This window comes from Moschus berezovskii, chromosome 15 (assembly GCF_049115385.1).
Source record: "Moschus berezovskii isolate FMDL1 chromosome 15, NW_MosBer_1.0, whole genome shotgun sequence".
NCBI classification, from domain to species: domain Eukaryota; kingdom Metazoa; phylum Chordata; class Mammalia; order Artiodactyla; family Moschidae; genus Moschus; species Moschus berezovskii.
In genome coordinates, this window is record NC_142474.1 from 30,442,866 (window position 1) to 30,459,453 (window position 16,588).

The 16,588-nt window shown below is 49.8% G+C and overlaps 1 protein-coding gene across 2 annotated transcripts in view; it reads left to right on the forward strand.

Annotated features, from left to right (window-relative positions):
• The first annotated feature begins 3,040 nt into the window (after positions 1 to 3,040).
• Positions 3,041 to 16,588, forward strand: part of DNAJC5 (DnaJ heat shock protein family (Hsp40) member C5) — a 32,109-nt gene continuing 18,561 nt past the window's right edge. Inside the window, exon 1 of one of the 2 annotated variants that reach the window (XR_008686884.2) lies at positions 3,041 to 3,305. The gene's annotated coding sequence lies outside the window, so the exon portion shown is untranslated. The remainder of the gene's footprint in view (positions 3,306 to 16,588) is intronic. The other variant, XM_055433168.2, reaches the window with a different exon arrangement.

A 16,588-nucleotide genomic window follows, 5' to 3' on the forward strand; every position in this document is an offset into this window, starting at 1 on the left:
TGGGAGGAACGCTGCTCCATGCTCTTTCCCTGGGGTTGGAGTCTCAGATAGGGTGTGGTGGGAAGGCAGGATGCAGGGATAATGACTGCATCCTGGGTTTCTCTTTTCCATAAAGTAAATAATGGTGATTTGTCAATAAAGCATTTCTTTGGGGGAAAATGGACTTCAGCTCATGTGATGTGTCTTACTTCATTCAGGAAGGTGGCGAAAGAGTGGCCAGGTAACCGACCGGATCCCTGTTGTCAGGAGCCTGCACCTTGGGGAGAGGCAGGCAGGAGACAGAGGGTCTCAAATGCAAATTTCAGATCTTCAGTGCCATAGAGGGTGTGTTGACAAAGCTGGGGGTCTCTGGGGAAGGGGTATGGAGGATGGGTAGGCGCCAGCCAAGCTACAGTGAGTCCAGGCCAAGCTTCCAGAGCCATGCAGGTGGGCACTGCAGCAAGAGGGTGGCAGGCCAGCCAGCATTCACACACTGAAGGCCTTGGGCTTGAACTCCTGAAGTTGTCCACTTGCTGCTGTAACAGCCGTGGTGGTACAGGAAGGGTACATGCATCCTTGACAGGTTGGATACCAGGCCGGCTAAAACCCATTCCCTGCCCAGACCCCACCCATCTTCCAATAACTTCACCCTCCTAGTGCTTTCTTCATGCAGAAACAAGCACATGTGAATGTGTATTCTCATTCTCTTGCCATTCTTAATATTTCTTGTGCTCTGCTTTTCCTTCTTACTGCTGTGCCCTGGAGTGCTGGCTGCACCTCCCTGAAACTTCTGGGAGAGCCTCCGTCTGCACTGCCCTAGTGCACTGTACAATGCCTCTTTTTCTGTCTTGGATGTGCCCAGTGGGAAATCCTTTTACTGAGAGCACTGGACCTCCTTTGGATCAGAGAGCACGACTTGCCCTAGATGCAAAGGCAGGGAAAGTGAATGACTTCAAACTATATGTGAATTGTATGCGACAGCACGGCAGTCCACACCACACAGCATGAGGTGTGAGGTGTGAGGCTGCGCCAAGTGGGGAAAGCACCTTCCTCCACTGCCTGCGGTCAACATTTACCCTCGCTGACAAAGAAATGGGTTCCAAGTGGTCTTCATTTATTTAGTATTTAAATGTCTTGTGGGTAAGAGTTTGCTAGGCCTTGTGGGGGACAAGGACGACCCTGACATGGACCTAACCCTCTGGTGGCTCCCCTAAATAATTGACCTATGAGATGAGCTTTGAGAGCTTGAAGGGCTGTAGCAAGTGGTGGGGCTGGCGTTGGAGGGGAGCTGTGGCAGTTGCTTCTATACAGTCCCAGTTTCCTCTCAAGGTGAGGATAAGGGTGCCCACCTGACCTCACTAAAGGGCCTGTGGAGGTCAGGACTGGACTGCAGCCACTGTCCACAGTTGACAGTATTCCTGTCTTATTATCTCCAAACAGGTTGACTTACTTTATAAACATATTTGTAATAATGTACTTTTAACATGCATTTTGCTCATTTTACTTTCAGGAGCTCTTAAAAGAATTTTCAATGCTATTAAGTAACTTTGTATACATTTTATAATTCTATTGTTCCATTTGAATGTCTTTTAGGTTTCCATTTTTACTATTATAAGATTAGCTTAGTGATATACCTTTTTCTGTATTTGGGAATATTTTCTTAGAATATTCCTAAAGAGGAACTAGTAGGTCAAGGAAAGACTCACTAAGGCCTGCTTCATTCATTGGTGCAGTGCCCAACTCAGCTTCACTCTGAAATTGGTACCAGGTCTGTTGATTCATTCATTCTTTCAGTGCCTAACACAACTTCACTCTGAAATTGGTACCAGGTCCATTTGATTTTCTCATTCCTCCTGTGATTCTGCCCAGAATCTTTCATCCTCTTGAATCAAAGGGCATAGATATGAATCTGGCCCTTCCGCTTCTCGGTTTTCATAGGCCTTTTCTTTCTGCCTGTTTGATGTTGCACAATTTAACAACTGCCAAGCGACTTCCTGAGCCCTCTGCCACTTACAGACCCCAAACCTCGGACAGACTGGGCAGTTTAAAGCCGGCATGATGGCAGAGATGTAAGAGGACAGAGGTAGAGGGGGCTGGAGCTTGTTGGCTCTGAGTCTGGATTTTACTCCGTTTGTCATCTGAAGAGCCTGGTGGGCTACAGTTCATGGGGTCACCAGAGTCGGACACGACTGAGCAACTAACACACAATGTGTCACAGGGAGCCTTGGATAACATAAAATTTCTGTGTTAAGAATATGACTCCGCAGAGTGGAAAATGGCCAATGGGCAAGTGTCGGGGTGAGGAGGCAGAGTACTGACCAGAGAAGTCTGTTGGGTGGCTTCTAGGATGAAAACTGGCACACACACCAGTGTACCAGGTACAGAGCAGGCACTCAGTAAATGGCAGAACTGACATAGCGATAGGGAAGGGTAGAGAGCAGGTCTCCCCTCCCTCAAGGGGTCAGTGAGATGAGCAGGGGTCGTATCTTGGGTGGCAGGGGAGTGAGTGGAAGTTGGTTCAACTACCCTTTTGAGTCATTGTTTGCCGGTGGTTCTGGGAGGGGCTGGACAATGGCGGTGGCACTTCGGTGATTGGGCAGGCAGGCAGGAAGTCGCATCTCTGCGCTGCAGGGATGAGCAAACGTCAGTCCCTAACAGTGGCTCAGCGGCCGTCGGCCTCCGGGTCATCTCCCACCAGGTCCCTCTCCAGTTCTTTGACGAGATCAATTACGATTTCTCAGTCTTACGTAAAACACGGGGCAAACTCAACTGCAAGACAAGTCCCCCCACCTGCCTTGGCGAATCTTCCCTCAGTACCTGCGGGCGCAAGGGAGAGCACCTGACGCTCCGGCGAGCAGGCCCCACCCCCGCCCTCGGCCCCGCCCCTGCGGGGAGGTGGAAACTTCCGACTCGGCTGTGCGAGCTCCGCCCACAGGCCCTGGGATCCCGCCCATGGGCTGTCCGCTGTGCGCTCGGGAGCCTCTGTCCACTCCTGTCACTCGGGGCTCCGCCCCATGGGCGGAGCCTTCGCCCAGAGCTCTGGGCGCACGCGCCGCCTGCCCAGCCCGCGGCTCCGTCCGCCGGCGCCCACGTCCTCCCGGGAGCGCGCGCGCCGGTGCGGGTGCGTGCGTGAGCGTGCGCGCCCCCGCCGCTTCTGCCGGTGCTGCTCCCGCGCCCTCTGCCGCTACCCCCGCCGCCGTCGCCGACGCCGCCGCCGGGTCCCGAAGCGCAGCCCCGGCTGAAGAGCGCGTCGGCCGGCTGCCCAGGAGCGCCGCGCAGGGAAGAGCGGAGCCGCGGAGTCGGCGGGCGGGCGGGCGCGCGGACAGGTGAGCTCGCGGCGGGCCGGCGGTCTCGCGTCAGGCCGGGCGGCCGGGCAGGCGGGCGGGGGTCGGGGTGACGGGGGCGGGAGAAGCGAGCGGGGGCGGGGCGCGAGGTGAGGGTGACGCGGGGCCGGGTGAAGGGGTGCGGGGTGGCGCGGCGCAGGGCGTCGGGGCCGCGCGCCCGCAGCCGGAAATGGCGGCGACCCCCTCTCCCCCTTCCTAGCCCTCGGGGCGGGCCGGGGTCGGCGATGAGGCCGCAGAAGCGGGGGGAAGGCCTAGGCCGTGCGCCGCGGTCGGGCCGCTGGGCCCGCACTGGGGGCGGCCAAAGACCTGACATGCGGCCGCCGGGCACCCCCCACCCCGGGGCAGCTCGCGCTCCGGGACTGGGGTCTGAGCAGGGCGCCCCTGCCTCGGGGAGGGTCTTTACTGTTATGCGGGCGAGAGGGGGAGCGCCACCGGTCCTGGAGCCACGTAACCTATGTCTGGGTCATTATAGCTCACGGAATTGAGCTTTGTTCGTTGACGCGGTGAAATTAGTCTCGCGGGTGAAAATCATCCAGTTTGTAAGAAGAAAACGTTTTCTCTGCCTTGCCAGGACAACACTTGAAGCAGTGCCTGTGTTGCAGTCATACGGGAGAGGGTCCGGATCTCATCCCTGCGGGTTCGAACTTGTTTGCGTTGAGGGGCTGGATTAAGGACTCGCCTTTTCTTGTGCCTGAGAGATGAGTTCTCAATATTTGCTCGGTTGTGCTATGCAGGAAAAGGAAGCGAAGGTTTCTGTTTTATTTTGGTTTCCAGGTTTAGGCTTAATAGGAGTCATAACTTGAGAGGTGGCTCTGCAGGATACCTTTGTCCTTACTAGTTGTCTGTTTAAAAACTATCTGCTAACCTAACAGTTATTCTGCCCCATCTATAATCTGGTTGCCTCAAGGCAGAACTTCAGCCAAATCTCCTGAGATTTTATGTTCATTTATTTGCTTCTGTCTTGTTAATCATGGTGCTGAGTTTCAGGATCAAGGCTCCTGTCAAACTTTGAGGGATGAAATTATGAGGCGGGACTCACAGGCTTTGAGAAACTTCCTGTCTGAGAGCTGTGCAGTTCTTCTTCCACCTGTGTCAAGGTTGCAGAACTTGGGTTGCCTCCGATGGCACCTCTGATGGCGTGTGGCCAAGCCGGGGGCTGGGTGGCTGTTGCTTCCAGCAGCACGGGGCTGTGAGGGGCACGCATGGCACTGGAGCCCATTGCCTGGACCTCTTAAACATGGTGAAGGCAGAGCATCCAGGGCTTATCTGATAGCAGACACTTGGGAGGTGCATGGAGGAGACTTGGCTTTGCTGAGGGGGCCTCATCTGTGGAACCGTTGTGGCCCGGGATGGCGACCCTTGTGGGCAGAGATGCCTGTCAGTCCACTCCCAGCCTCTGTAACCAGTCTCCTCCCTCTGGCCCTGTCTCCTTCTGACCCCTGCCACAGTGGCTTCTCAGCCTGTCTCTTGACAGACTTCCTTGCTCCTTCCCGGCTCTACCTAGATCACTGGCGGCTCTACCTAGATCACTGGCGTCCTTATCTTTAGCCTCAGGGCAGGCAGCCCTTCCCCGACTGCCTGCCTGCTGTTTCAACTCAGTTCAGTTCAGTTGCTCAGTCATGTCCGACTCTTTGCAACCCCGTGAATTGCAGCACACCAGGCCTCCCTGTCCATCACCAACTCCCGGAACTTGCTCACATTCATGTCCATCAAGTTGGTGATGCCATCCAACCGTCATTCTCTGTCATCCCCTTCTCCTCCTGCCTTCAGTCTTTCTCAGCATCAGGGTCTTTTCCACTGAGTCAGTTCTTTGCATCAGGTGGCCAAAGTATTGGAGCTTCAGCGTTAGTCCTTCCAGTGAATATTCAGGACTGATTTCCTTTAGGATTGACTGGTTTTATCTCCTTGCAGTCCAAGGGACTCTCAGCCTTTTCCAACACCACAGTTCAAAAGCAACTCACCACCTCCTGTTCCCTGTTTCCCTTCCCTGCTTAGTTTTCCCACCGCACTTCATTCTTCTAATGTCCTACTTAATAAATTTATTACAACTTAATCTTTTACTGTGAGGTAATGTCCACAGGGAGCCTGTTTGTGCAGAGAACAGGAGCTGGCATGTGCTGCATGCCTGGGAAATACTGACAGAGAAAGTGGAGGTGATGAGCTTAGCAGCAGCACAGCAGCCCACGTCACTAGGAAGTCACTGTGGTGAGTGCCAAGTCCTTGAGGTGCTGGCTGCTGAGGGAGGTCTGACAAGTTACCTCCTCTTTGGGAAAGCATAACCAGTTAGAGGTGGGTCAGAAAGGTCTTGTTACCTCCTTGTAAACTTTTGTGCAACTTTTAGTCTATAGTTAGTCCAAAATAAAAAGGTGTTTGTCAGCTCTTGTCTTCAGTTAACTTCCCAAAAAGTAAATTCCACACTTTAGCCTCAGATACTCAGTGACATTTGTTGATAAAATGAGTGAGGTGGAGTAACCAGTTAAAACCACATGAAAATGAGCTGTTCCTCAGGCCTGCTCTGAATCCTCCTACATGACGGAAGAACTCAAGTCATTTCCAAAACCTTCACTCAGGGAGTTTATGTTCTTGGTTTTCATTCATTGTGTTACCGTGGTGCTGGGACTGAACAGATAGCACAGGTCTCTTGGCCCTTTGTGTTCTTGAGCCCCCTTGCTCTCAGAGGGTGGGTGCACTGTGCTCTAGACTGAGCTACCCTAAAGACTAGTGCTTTGTTCTGTCTCAGTCCTGGACTTGGAGTCAGGCCTCTGTGCTGGTTCCTGTGCTTACTTCCCTGCCACCACCAGGCAGAATCCCTGGCAAGCTGCTGATGGCGCATCTCAGAGCCTAGGCATACCGTGCTTGCCTTGGTCATGGGCTGTAGTCTATGCTCATTGGATGTCAAATGAATGACTAAAATGCTGTGCAGCAGCCGTGCAGGGGTAAGGGAACAAGGTGGACTTTTATCCAAGGTGAGAGTTTGCTTCTAAATTCAGGGAATAAAATGAGCATGATTTGTACAAACAATTTATTGGGGTGTAATTGATTTTACAAATGATTTTTTTTTTTGGCCACACCACAGAGTACGTGGGATCTTAGTTAACTGAACAGGGACCGAACCCACATTCCCTACAGTAGAGTCTCAGCCACTAGACCCCCTAGGGAAGTCTGCAAATGATCGTTATAGATACAGATATAATCACCCTTGAAAAAAATTCCCTAACTCCTTTAAAAAGTACTTTGTACAAGGTTTGGAGTATATAGTGCTGTAGGTGAACCATATCTCAAATGAGGTCAGCCAGTTTTCCAGGTAGGAGACAAATTCCTGTGTCTTCAGGAGACAGGTATGGCACGTGACGACCAGCTCTTGCACAAGCAGTGTGGAGGAGACTCTTAGCTCTTGATGGCGCCCTTGTGGGTCTCCCGGTGCTCCCCACACAGCAGTTAAGACTGCAGTACTTCCCAGTGGAGCTCCTTTTTATGTTCTTGTTGGCTGGGCAGAGCGGAACATTATCAAACTGCAGACTGCCTCCTGCTCTGTCACAGTCCTCCTCTGTCTGTGTTGGTAGGGCCTGTGCTTGAATTTCCTTCTTGAAAGAGGATGAGACTCAGGCTCAAGTGCTTGACCACTGAGATGATGGTCGTGGAACCTGCCCTTACTGCCTGTTGGGGAGTACAGGAGATATAAGGAGGAAGCTGCGTCCTCAACTGCTTCCTAAATACAAGTGACAAAGATGCTAAAAAATGAGAATATTCATATTTTATGAAGATACTACTCCTTATTTAAGAGAGGGAACGAGGGAACTGTTGGGACTTCCTTGGTGGTCCGTGGTTAAGACTCCACACTTTCAGTGCAGAGGGCATGGGTTCCATCCCTGGTTGGAGAACTGAGATCCTGTATGTCAAGAGGGGTGGCCAAAAAAGAAAAGAAGGAACCGTTAGGCCTATTGTCCTGATGGCAGGGCCATGCTCAGATAGTGACATCGCCCGAAGAGGATTAGTAGCGGTCTGTTACTGGTCAGTTGAAATTCAACTCAGAAGATTTAAGGGTTAGATTACCAAAACAGCCTTTAGTTTTGATTTTGTCTTTTGTCACCTTTGCGTCAATTTTGTTTGAGGATGTCATATTGGTGAAGTGGTACGTTCTGCCTTAGTTCTTGGCACTGGCAGACATTTAATAGATTTTGTCTTTAGCAGGTAAGAATTGTTTCCAGTTCCAAGAGTTTTGCAGACATATTGGTAATTCACACTGGTAAGACCATGCATTCAGTGGATGTCATGAAAAATGCCCTCATGTTTCCTTTTCTTGGGTTGTCTATGTACTTCAGAGATCCACTTTACTCACGAATCTTTCACCTTTGTAGGTGTGTCCATGTGACTGGTTTTTAAAACTTGGTTCTGTGACAGAAACAATAGTCTTTTATTCATGACACATTAAACCCAGCTACCCAAGTAATATTTTTAAATTGTGTGATACCTTATGAGTGATCAGTGAATATTCCTTGACTGTATGAGTATAAATGAGCCTTATTCATTATGAGTTACTTACAATTTTATTGTCCTTTTAATTTTGCTACACTGAACACAGAGCACTGGAAAACATGGTGGTTTACAAAGTGGAATGTACAGTTTCCATTGCTGTGTTCTAAGGAATTCTATGCCAATTGGTTATAAAGTTGCAGTCCTGAGAGTCAGAGGATTGGAATGCTGACTTGCTACCCCATGGGCTGTGCCCCGCCCTGGCTATCTCTGGGATGACCAGCCTCTTTCTTAGAGAGCTCTCCCTAGGGCCCTGTGCCTCTGTTCTCTGGGCGGGTGGAGTGGAAATGTGCTAGACTGAACTCACCTGTCCTGTCCTGGCCTGTGGTGCCTCAGAGGTAATGAATTGGGGGCTGGGGGCCAAGACCTTGGGCCCCTGTCACAGCCTCAACTCAGCCAGACTGGGCTCTGCACAGGGAGCGTGTGCCATCCGCCTGGCTTTTAGTTTCCCTTCTATTATTGGAAGGGATTAGCAGCATAGCAAATGTTTGATTTTTAGCTAGGCGGGCCCATTGAATTTTTCTTTATTAAGTAGTGTCTTTCATCATGAGAGGGTATCTCTAAGATAAATAATGAAAAATTCCGGGTCAGGGAATACAAACTTTATTGTTTTTGCCACATATTACCGGATTTGTATACCCACTGGCAGGTGCAAGGATTTTAACACTTCTAATATTTTACATTTTGCTGCTCACTTAGGTACTGCTCTAGGGTTTGATAGTAAAATGTGAGGGTCTATTTGACCAGTTGTAATAAATTTTGCTGTGTCCTTTAAATTAAGATTTTTAAATAAAAAAGAGTGATAGTTTCGTGATAGACATTTTCTGATGCATGAAACCGGGCCACATCTGTTTTCTTGTTTTGTTTTTAATTAACTGAAAAAAGAAATTGTATTCCAGATAACAATTTTTACTAGGCTGTGTTTTTCTCAAATTATTTATTTATTTATTTGGGGCTCTGCTGGATCTTTGTTGCTGCGCAGGTTTTTCTCTAGTTTTGTTGAGCAGGAGATACTCTCTAGTTGCAGTGCACAGGCTTCTTTCTCATTGCAGTGGCTTCTCTTGTTGCAGAGCATGGGCTCTAGGAGCGCAGGATTTGGTAGCTATGGCACACGGGTTTAGTTGCTCCAAGGCCTCTGGGATCTTCCTGGACCAGGGATTGAGCCTGTGTCTGCTGCATTGGCAGGCAGAGTCTTTACCACCAAGCCACCAGGGAAGCCATTTACTGGACTGTATTTACTTTTGAATCACAAGTCTCATCACATGTAAAGTTAAAATTTTAGTGCAGTTTAATGACTCAGTTTCATTTTAAGATGAAACTAGAATGTCTGTCGGAGAAGGCAATGGCAAGCCACTCCAGTACTCTTGCCTAGAAAATCCCATGGATGGAGGAGCCTGGTAGGCTGCAGTCCATGGGGTCGCTAAGGGTCGGACACGACTGAGCGACTTCACTTTCACTTTGACACATTGGAGAAGGAAATGGCAACCCACTCCAGTGTTCTTGCCTGGAGAATCCCAGGGACGGGGGAGCCTGGTGGGCTGCCGTCTATGGGGTCACACAGAGTCGGACACAACTGAAGTGACTTAGCAGCAGCAGAATGTCTGTACTTTAGAGTATCTTTGGAGTATTTTTTAACTGTCTAGTTGTAGTTGTCTTTAGTTTGAAGCAGTTTGTTCTCCTCTACAGTTCATGTGGAGGAGGCTCACCCCCCCACCTCCCCAGCTGCAAGCCTTCTGAAGTGATCCGTTTGAGAGGCAGCCAGGCTCCTTACTGTGCATCTGCCTTAATCCCCGGGACAGCTTGCATGGGTAGCTGTTATCCAATTGTATAGATAAGGAGACACATTGACGTGCTTGGTATTGGGGGTTAAGCACAATCAGTGTTGTCACCCACCTTACCATGACAACACGGGATGTCCTTCTTAAAATGCTGTTTCTGTTGGTGCCGTTTTCTCTTGCATCATCCTGCCTGGCTGGGTGATTCTAGCTGACTGTTACCAGCAGCATCCTACTCCCTGGTGTGTAGTCCCAGTGTGATGCCCACACTTGTTTCATCTGCCCCTGCCCTTTCTTTTATAAAAATTGATCCATGACAAGGATACCTAAGGGGGCTGTCCTGGCGAGTCGGCAGGCTGTCCAGCCATCTCATCCTCACTCAGGCTGGCGGATCACAGTGCACATGGGTGTTAGGGGCACTCTTGGACCTACTGGCCTCTGGGGATGCTGTGCGAACCTTCAGAAGCCTCTGTGATCTACCTTTTTCCTTTTCTTTTTCAAGGCTGGACTGTGCAGCCTGTGGGATCTTAGTTCCTGACCAGGGGTCAAACCCGTGCCCCCTGCATTGGGAGCACAGAGTCTTAACCACTTGACAACCAGTGAAATTCTTATGATCCTCTTTTTACTTGTAGCATTCCTTAAACTGCTCACAGAATTGCAGTGTCATGAGGTAAACCTGTTGTTTCATCACACCCGCATGCTGCTCTCTGGAGTGGGCAGCAGTCTTTGTCCTGTCCCCACCCCAGAATGACCATGCAGCTGATGAACAGCGCGCCTTTTTGTGGTGATCACAGGGGCAGAGTGTGTTTCAGTGAGCAGCAGCTCGATACAGCCTTACCTGGTCACATGCTAGCCCCCTAAAGCCTTGAAGCCAGGTCTTTTCCTGTATTTTTAAAAGGCAGATGACAAGAAGGCAGATTAGTGAACTTTGGACTTTGCATCAAAAATATATGTAACAACAACAACAAAATGTATGCAACAATAGTGTTCAAGCTGAGAATTTGAATATAACCTATGTAACTTTAATTCACCATTATGAACTTTGTCTGTTTGTATAGTCTTCTCATCTGTAAATTGGAGGCCGAATTAGTAATTGTTCATGTTTATCATGTACCCAGCACTGTTTTCCTCAGTTTGCAGGAGCTTGCTCACAGGCACTCCATGCCAGGCCATCTCTAGCCCCACTGGATGAAAAGGAGGTGAAGGTGTTGAGTAACTGCTCATGTCCCTGAGCCCATAAGTGGCAGAACCAGGCTTCAGCCCAGGCAAGTGACCTGAGAACTGCCGTCCCACCCCTCCTGGACTAGGTACCTGCCCCACAGACCTCTTAGAGCATGTGTGCCCAAAATGCCTGTACATGGTGAGCACGCCTAGACTGTAACTGCTGTGTTGGTGAAATTTCCGTGATAATCACAAAGCCTGTCACCCAATATAACTGCAACAGCACATGCATGTATCTTAACGCTCACCTCTGACATCAGACATCTCTTTACAGATGGCTTGTCACCGGGCGGTTGGTGCATTTCATACTTGGTTTCGTGCTGGATTTGACAGAATGGTTGGTTTTAATTCTGGCTTCAGGAAACTGGCCCACTGCTTCATCAGAGACAGTCAGCCCACAGTGGGACCCCTGGGCTGGCCCGCCCCAAGGGACTTTCCCAGAGGGCGGCTGTGGCTGGTGAGACAGAAGGCATCATGGCTGCATCTGCCACGTTTTATGGACTTTTGCCCACTGTGTGTGTCTTAAGCTTCTGTTCATTCTGGAGTTGGAGCATCCAATCCACTCGCTAGGGTTGGCGCTGCCCCCAGGGTGATGGGTCGTTGGATTGTCAGTGTCACATCTTGCACTGCTCAGCCCCCGGGCTCTCTTGAAGCCTGAAGTAGGTCTCTTAGCCTGCGCACTTCATGATGTTCACAGTTGAGGATTTGAATGTTGTAGTGATCCTTCCTGGTAGTCATTCACGAGAGTGGACTTGTACTTGAGCCTGTCGCGTCTGCCTTTTCTGTCATGGAGTACGTGCCTCCTGTTCTCCAGTCTGTCTGCTGACGTGCAGCATGTCCGCTGACAGCCAGGGTGGGGGGCGGCTCCCTGGGTGGAAGGGGCTGTGGCTTCAGTCCTCCGAGATGGTTGGCGCTGAGCGTGGAACACCAGCACCCAGAAAGCTCCGTGGCCGTCACTTCTGTAAGGAACACGCCTGCCTTCCACCGGCCAGCTTCACATTCCGCTTGGGGAATACGGCACGGTTTTCTGGAAATATTTGGTTATAGCATGGTCCGCCTAGAATCCCTTGCTGCAGCCTTGCGCATGGGTGAGCACCTGTTAGCTCCAGTGCTGAGATGGTGGGTGTGTCACTGTGTCTGTCGGTCACGTTCTGGGTGTGAGGGTTCTAGCTTGCCTTAGGCCCCTTCACACTGAGGCAGTGTCGCCCTGCTGTTTGAGCCTCAGGGATGCTGACCAGGAGGGCTAGGGTGGAAGTGAGGCACTGCCATCCACTCTGGGCCGTCGGCAGCCTCCGCTCGGAGTCATAGGCTTTTGAGAATGTTCAGGTCGACTCTCCTTGTATTCAAACATGTAAGTTATTTTGATCAACTTCTGACTTTTTCCTTTTGACTGAAAGCATTAGGTTATGAAAGAAAATCCTTATTTGGTTTCTGGACGTAAGTCACAACTGATAAAATTAATTCCACAGACGTGCTGACCGCTCTGCCAGGACTGAGAGAGCACTTAGTTTATTCCTCAGAAAGGCTTCGAGTGTGACCCTGCTGGGGCCTTTCAGTTTCCCCCGGGGGTGTTGCTGAGCCCGTGCCGGTCAGCCTGTTGCTCCCTCTGTGGGGCAGAGTGTCCACTCTCTTCAGTACAGGAGCACAAGCTCTCAGTGAGCAAGCATGGCTTAGCTGCTGCTCTCTGGTGGATGGGTCCTCCCTTGGACACTGATGATGGCGGCGAGTCCTTCTTAAAGAGGAACCTGTTTTACTCACTTAATTGTCTCTATTTTAAGGCTTGGCATCACTGTCGCTTTTTATTATTCTTAGAATTTAGGACGAAAGGTGTCATCTTTAGGAGTTCCTCTGTTTTCGTAGCCAATGTAGAAATTCTGTACATTTGACATTCATTTTAAGTTAGGAGCAAAGGTAGCAGATGACCGTGATACTCGGCAGCATCCCTTCCACATCTCCCATGTTTGCTGATTCGGCTTATAATTTCTTTGGATGCACCTGTGGTCATCGGTGGCCATTTCCTCTTGCTCTGCAGTGTACTAACATGTTCCTGCTGGAATAGATGATGAGCTTAGGGTTACACGTGCAGACCATGGGTGTTCCCGTGCATCTGTCCCTGCTCTGGGGAAAGCTGGCCTTCCCCTGCCTGAGGAGGTGCCCCAGGTCCTTTTTTCCAGGTTCATCAGGGATTGTAAAGGAAGATCCCTTCAAAGAAGAGAGGTCAGCTGTCTTTGGGACACCAGTTGTGTCTCATCTTTAGTATTTGTTTTCGGTGAAGTTTTTCTTCTGAGGGTCGGGCTCTGAGTGTGGGGGCAAAGCAGCTGTCCCTGAAGTGCTGGCTGGTGGTCCCTGGCATCACCTGACAGCCCCTTGCTCCTCCTGTCCTGGCTCAGGCCGCAGCATCCTTGTCGTCCTGCCCGGTGTAGTGTGCTCCTACCCCTGTGAGACAGACTTTGTCCTGCACTGTCATCTTACAGCCTGAAGGGCATTAGCCTCTATTCCCTCCTCCTCCCTGTGACTTTTCTTTGTCCTTTTACCTTTTTGCTGTCAAGGCAGACGTTTACCTTGGTCTGTAAGTTTACTGTTGAAAATCCATAAGTTATTCCCACTTGTGGAAACATTGTTTAAACAGAGCCTGGTCCCTACTCTGATGAGGTTTCTTCGCAGAGCAGTGCCTCTCTCTCCCCAGATTCCTAACAGCCATTCTTACACTATTAACCTGTTTCTTAGCTCCTCTGTGTTCAGACTGCCCATGATATGATGTGTTATTTTTGTGGCCTGGAACTGGCCTCTGGGCACTATGTCCTCCTGCCCCTGGCAACACAGTGGGTTTCCATGCTGCCTGTCCAGCCACACTTCTAGGATGACGAGTGGTGGGTGGGAAGGCTGCAGTGCCCACGGCAGCCCTAGGAACTGCATCTCAGAGGAGCAGAGACAGTGAGTAGCCCGCTATGGCCTTGCACCACTGCCTCCCCCTGGAGGATCACAGAGCACACCTGTCTGCACGCCGGGAGGTGTTACTCTGGGGATTATCTGCCCAAGGCTTTTTCTTTTTTTTTTTTTAATTTCTGGCTGTGCTGGGTCTTTGTTGCTGTGCAGGCTTTTCTCTGGTTATGGCTAGTGAAGGCTACTCTTGTGCGTGGGCTTCTTGCTGTAGTGGCTTTTCTTGTGGAGCACGGGCTCTAGGGCTTCAGTAGTTGTGGTGCACAGGCTCAGTTGCTCCAAAGTATGTGGGCTTTTCCCGGATCAGGGATCCAACCTGTGTCTCCTGCATTGATAGGTGGATTCTTTCCCACTGAACTACCAGGGAAGCCTGGCCCTGCTCTTTTTTAAGGACAGTTTTTTTAGAGCCACCAGGAAAGACGTTCTGAAGGCTTTTAAATCTACCTTGTTTTAATAGTAGGTGCTTGTGTTAAACCATGATTGTTTTATTTATTTTGTAATGGTATGTGTAGAAGTAACAAAGAATTTGTAGCTTTTGTAGAAATTTTTGAGACCGCCTCAGGTAATTTTGAAGGTTTTTGAATACAGTATCCTTGGAATGAAACCTAATAGAGAGCCTCCCCACTTCCCCTCCCAAGACCTCTCAGAGAATTGCTAGTGCACCTGCTGGGCCCAGGGAGAGATGGGTCGTTCTTCAGGGCTTCTGAGACTGGCTGACATCACTTGGACGAGCGGAGCTGGTCTGGCTTGCCCAGGTTAACTCCAGATGGAGAGCTTACCTATGGGCAAGGCAGCAGAGCTTTAGAGTTCAGTGTAGGAGAAGTCACTATGGATTAGATGATGGAGAAGGATTTATTGAACAAAAATGGGGAAAAATAGATTGATACATTTACAAAGATTTGATATATTCAGTTACACAACAATTAAGAGGGAATTTCCTGGTGGTCCTCTGGTTAGGGCTCCTCACCTCCACTGCCTGGGGTGAGGGTTCAGTCCTTGGTTGGGGAACCAAGATCCCTCATGCCTCGGCCAAAAAATAAAAAGTGAGAGATATGTTACAGGATAATGGGCAAATAGATAACATTGCTGAATGGTTCGTGTTGGAATGGGTAAGGTGGTCAGTCTCACAGCTTTTACCACAATTGATAAATGTGTGAACTTGAATTCATGATAAATAAGAAGAGAGGGGTGGGAATCGGGAGCCCTGGGGTGCCCACCGTTGTGGGGTGTGGTCGGCCCTTCTCTCAGACCCTGAAGTCCCACTTGCAGGCACACACCCTGCAATAGTTCTTCTTACCTGTTTTTGGTGAAGGACCAGATTATATTTTTTTAAAATTTCCGGTGTGTTACAGGCTTATACTTATGTGAGCTACAACAAAAATGACTAGCTGGAGGAATAAATTGCAAACCAAAGAAACCAAGTCCAGGTTTTTTTTTAAATTTTTTAAAATAAACACACAGTAAAATGGACCTTTTCTTGATGTACGGTTGTCTTGAGTTTTATTTTATTTTTAATAGTTTATTTATTTAGTTTTGGTTGTGCTGGGTCTTTGTTGCTGCACAGGCTTTTTCTCGTTGCAGTGATCAGGGGCTGTTCTGTAGTTGCAGTGTGCAGGCTTCTAATTGCGGTGGCTTCTCTAGGTATGGTGCACAGGCCCAGTTGCTCCACGCCATGTGGGATCTTCCCAGATCAGGGATCAAACCCGTGTCTCCTGCATTGGCAGGTGGACTCTTAATCACTGAGCCACGAGGGATTTTTGATCCATAGAGATTTTTGTGACCATCACCCTACTCAGGGTGTGGACCATGCTCATCTGTAGCCTCCGCTGCGTCCACTGTTCTCTCTGTAGACGTAGCTTTGTCTTTTAGAACATCATGTTGGTGGCATTGCAGAGAGTACAGTGTCACCGAGAACGCTCCTCGTTGTATGGCAGGTGCTGCATTCCTTTCCACTGCCCAGTGGTGTCCATGGTGTTCATCTTCCAGTTTGTTACCCTTTCACCGGGATGTATGTGTTACTGGGTTTAGTTACTATAAATATTCATGTACACATTTTCTGTGTGAACATCAGTTCCTGTTTCTCTTAAATAAATGCTTAGGAGTGGGATTGCTGGGTCATGTGAAAGCCTATTTTTACCTTTATAGGAAACTTGCAGACTCTCTTCCAGAGTGGCTGCCCCATTTCCTGTGCTGCTAGCAGTGTTTGAGTCTAGCCTCTGTCACCCTCACCAGCACTCGGTATTGTTGGGTTATTTTTAATCTCTCTTGATACATGTGTGTAAGTGTGTGTGTGTGAAGTGACTAAGTCACTTCAGTCGTGTCTGACTCTTTGCAACCCTGTGGACTGTAGCCTTCCAGATTCCTCTGTTGGTGGGATTCTCCAGGCAAGATTACTGGAGAGGGTTGCCATGCCCTCCTTCAGGGGATCTTCCCGACCCAGGGATCCAGCCCGCGTCTCTTCTGTCTCCTGCATTGACAGGTGAATTCTTTACCGCTAACACCACCAGGAAGCCCTGATAGGTGTGTGATGGTACCTCATTGTAGTTTTAAGTTGCATTTCCCGAATGGATAGAGAGGGTGTCTTCTCCTGTAGTTAGTTATCTGTGGCTGTTCCGACAGTTGGGGAGTCTTGCTGTCGTGACCTGAGCCAGCAGGGCATCACCCTGTGCCTGGTGCTGCCCTAGGGAGACCTGCCGGCAGGAATTGTTCAACAGGTTGAGGACCCAGTAATAGCAAGACCTGGGAATGGCCAGGCATCCTCCAGTAGAGGAATGGATTGGTAAGTTGTGGTTTGCC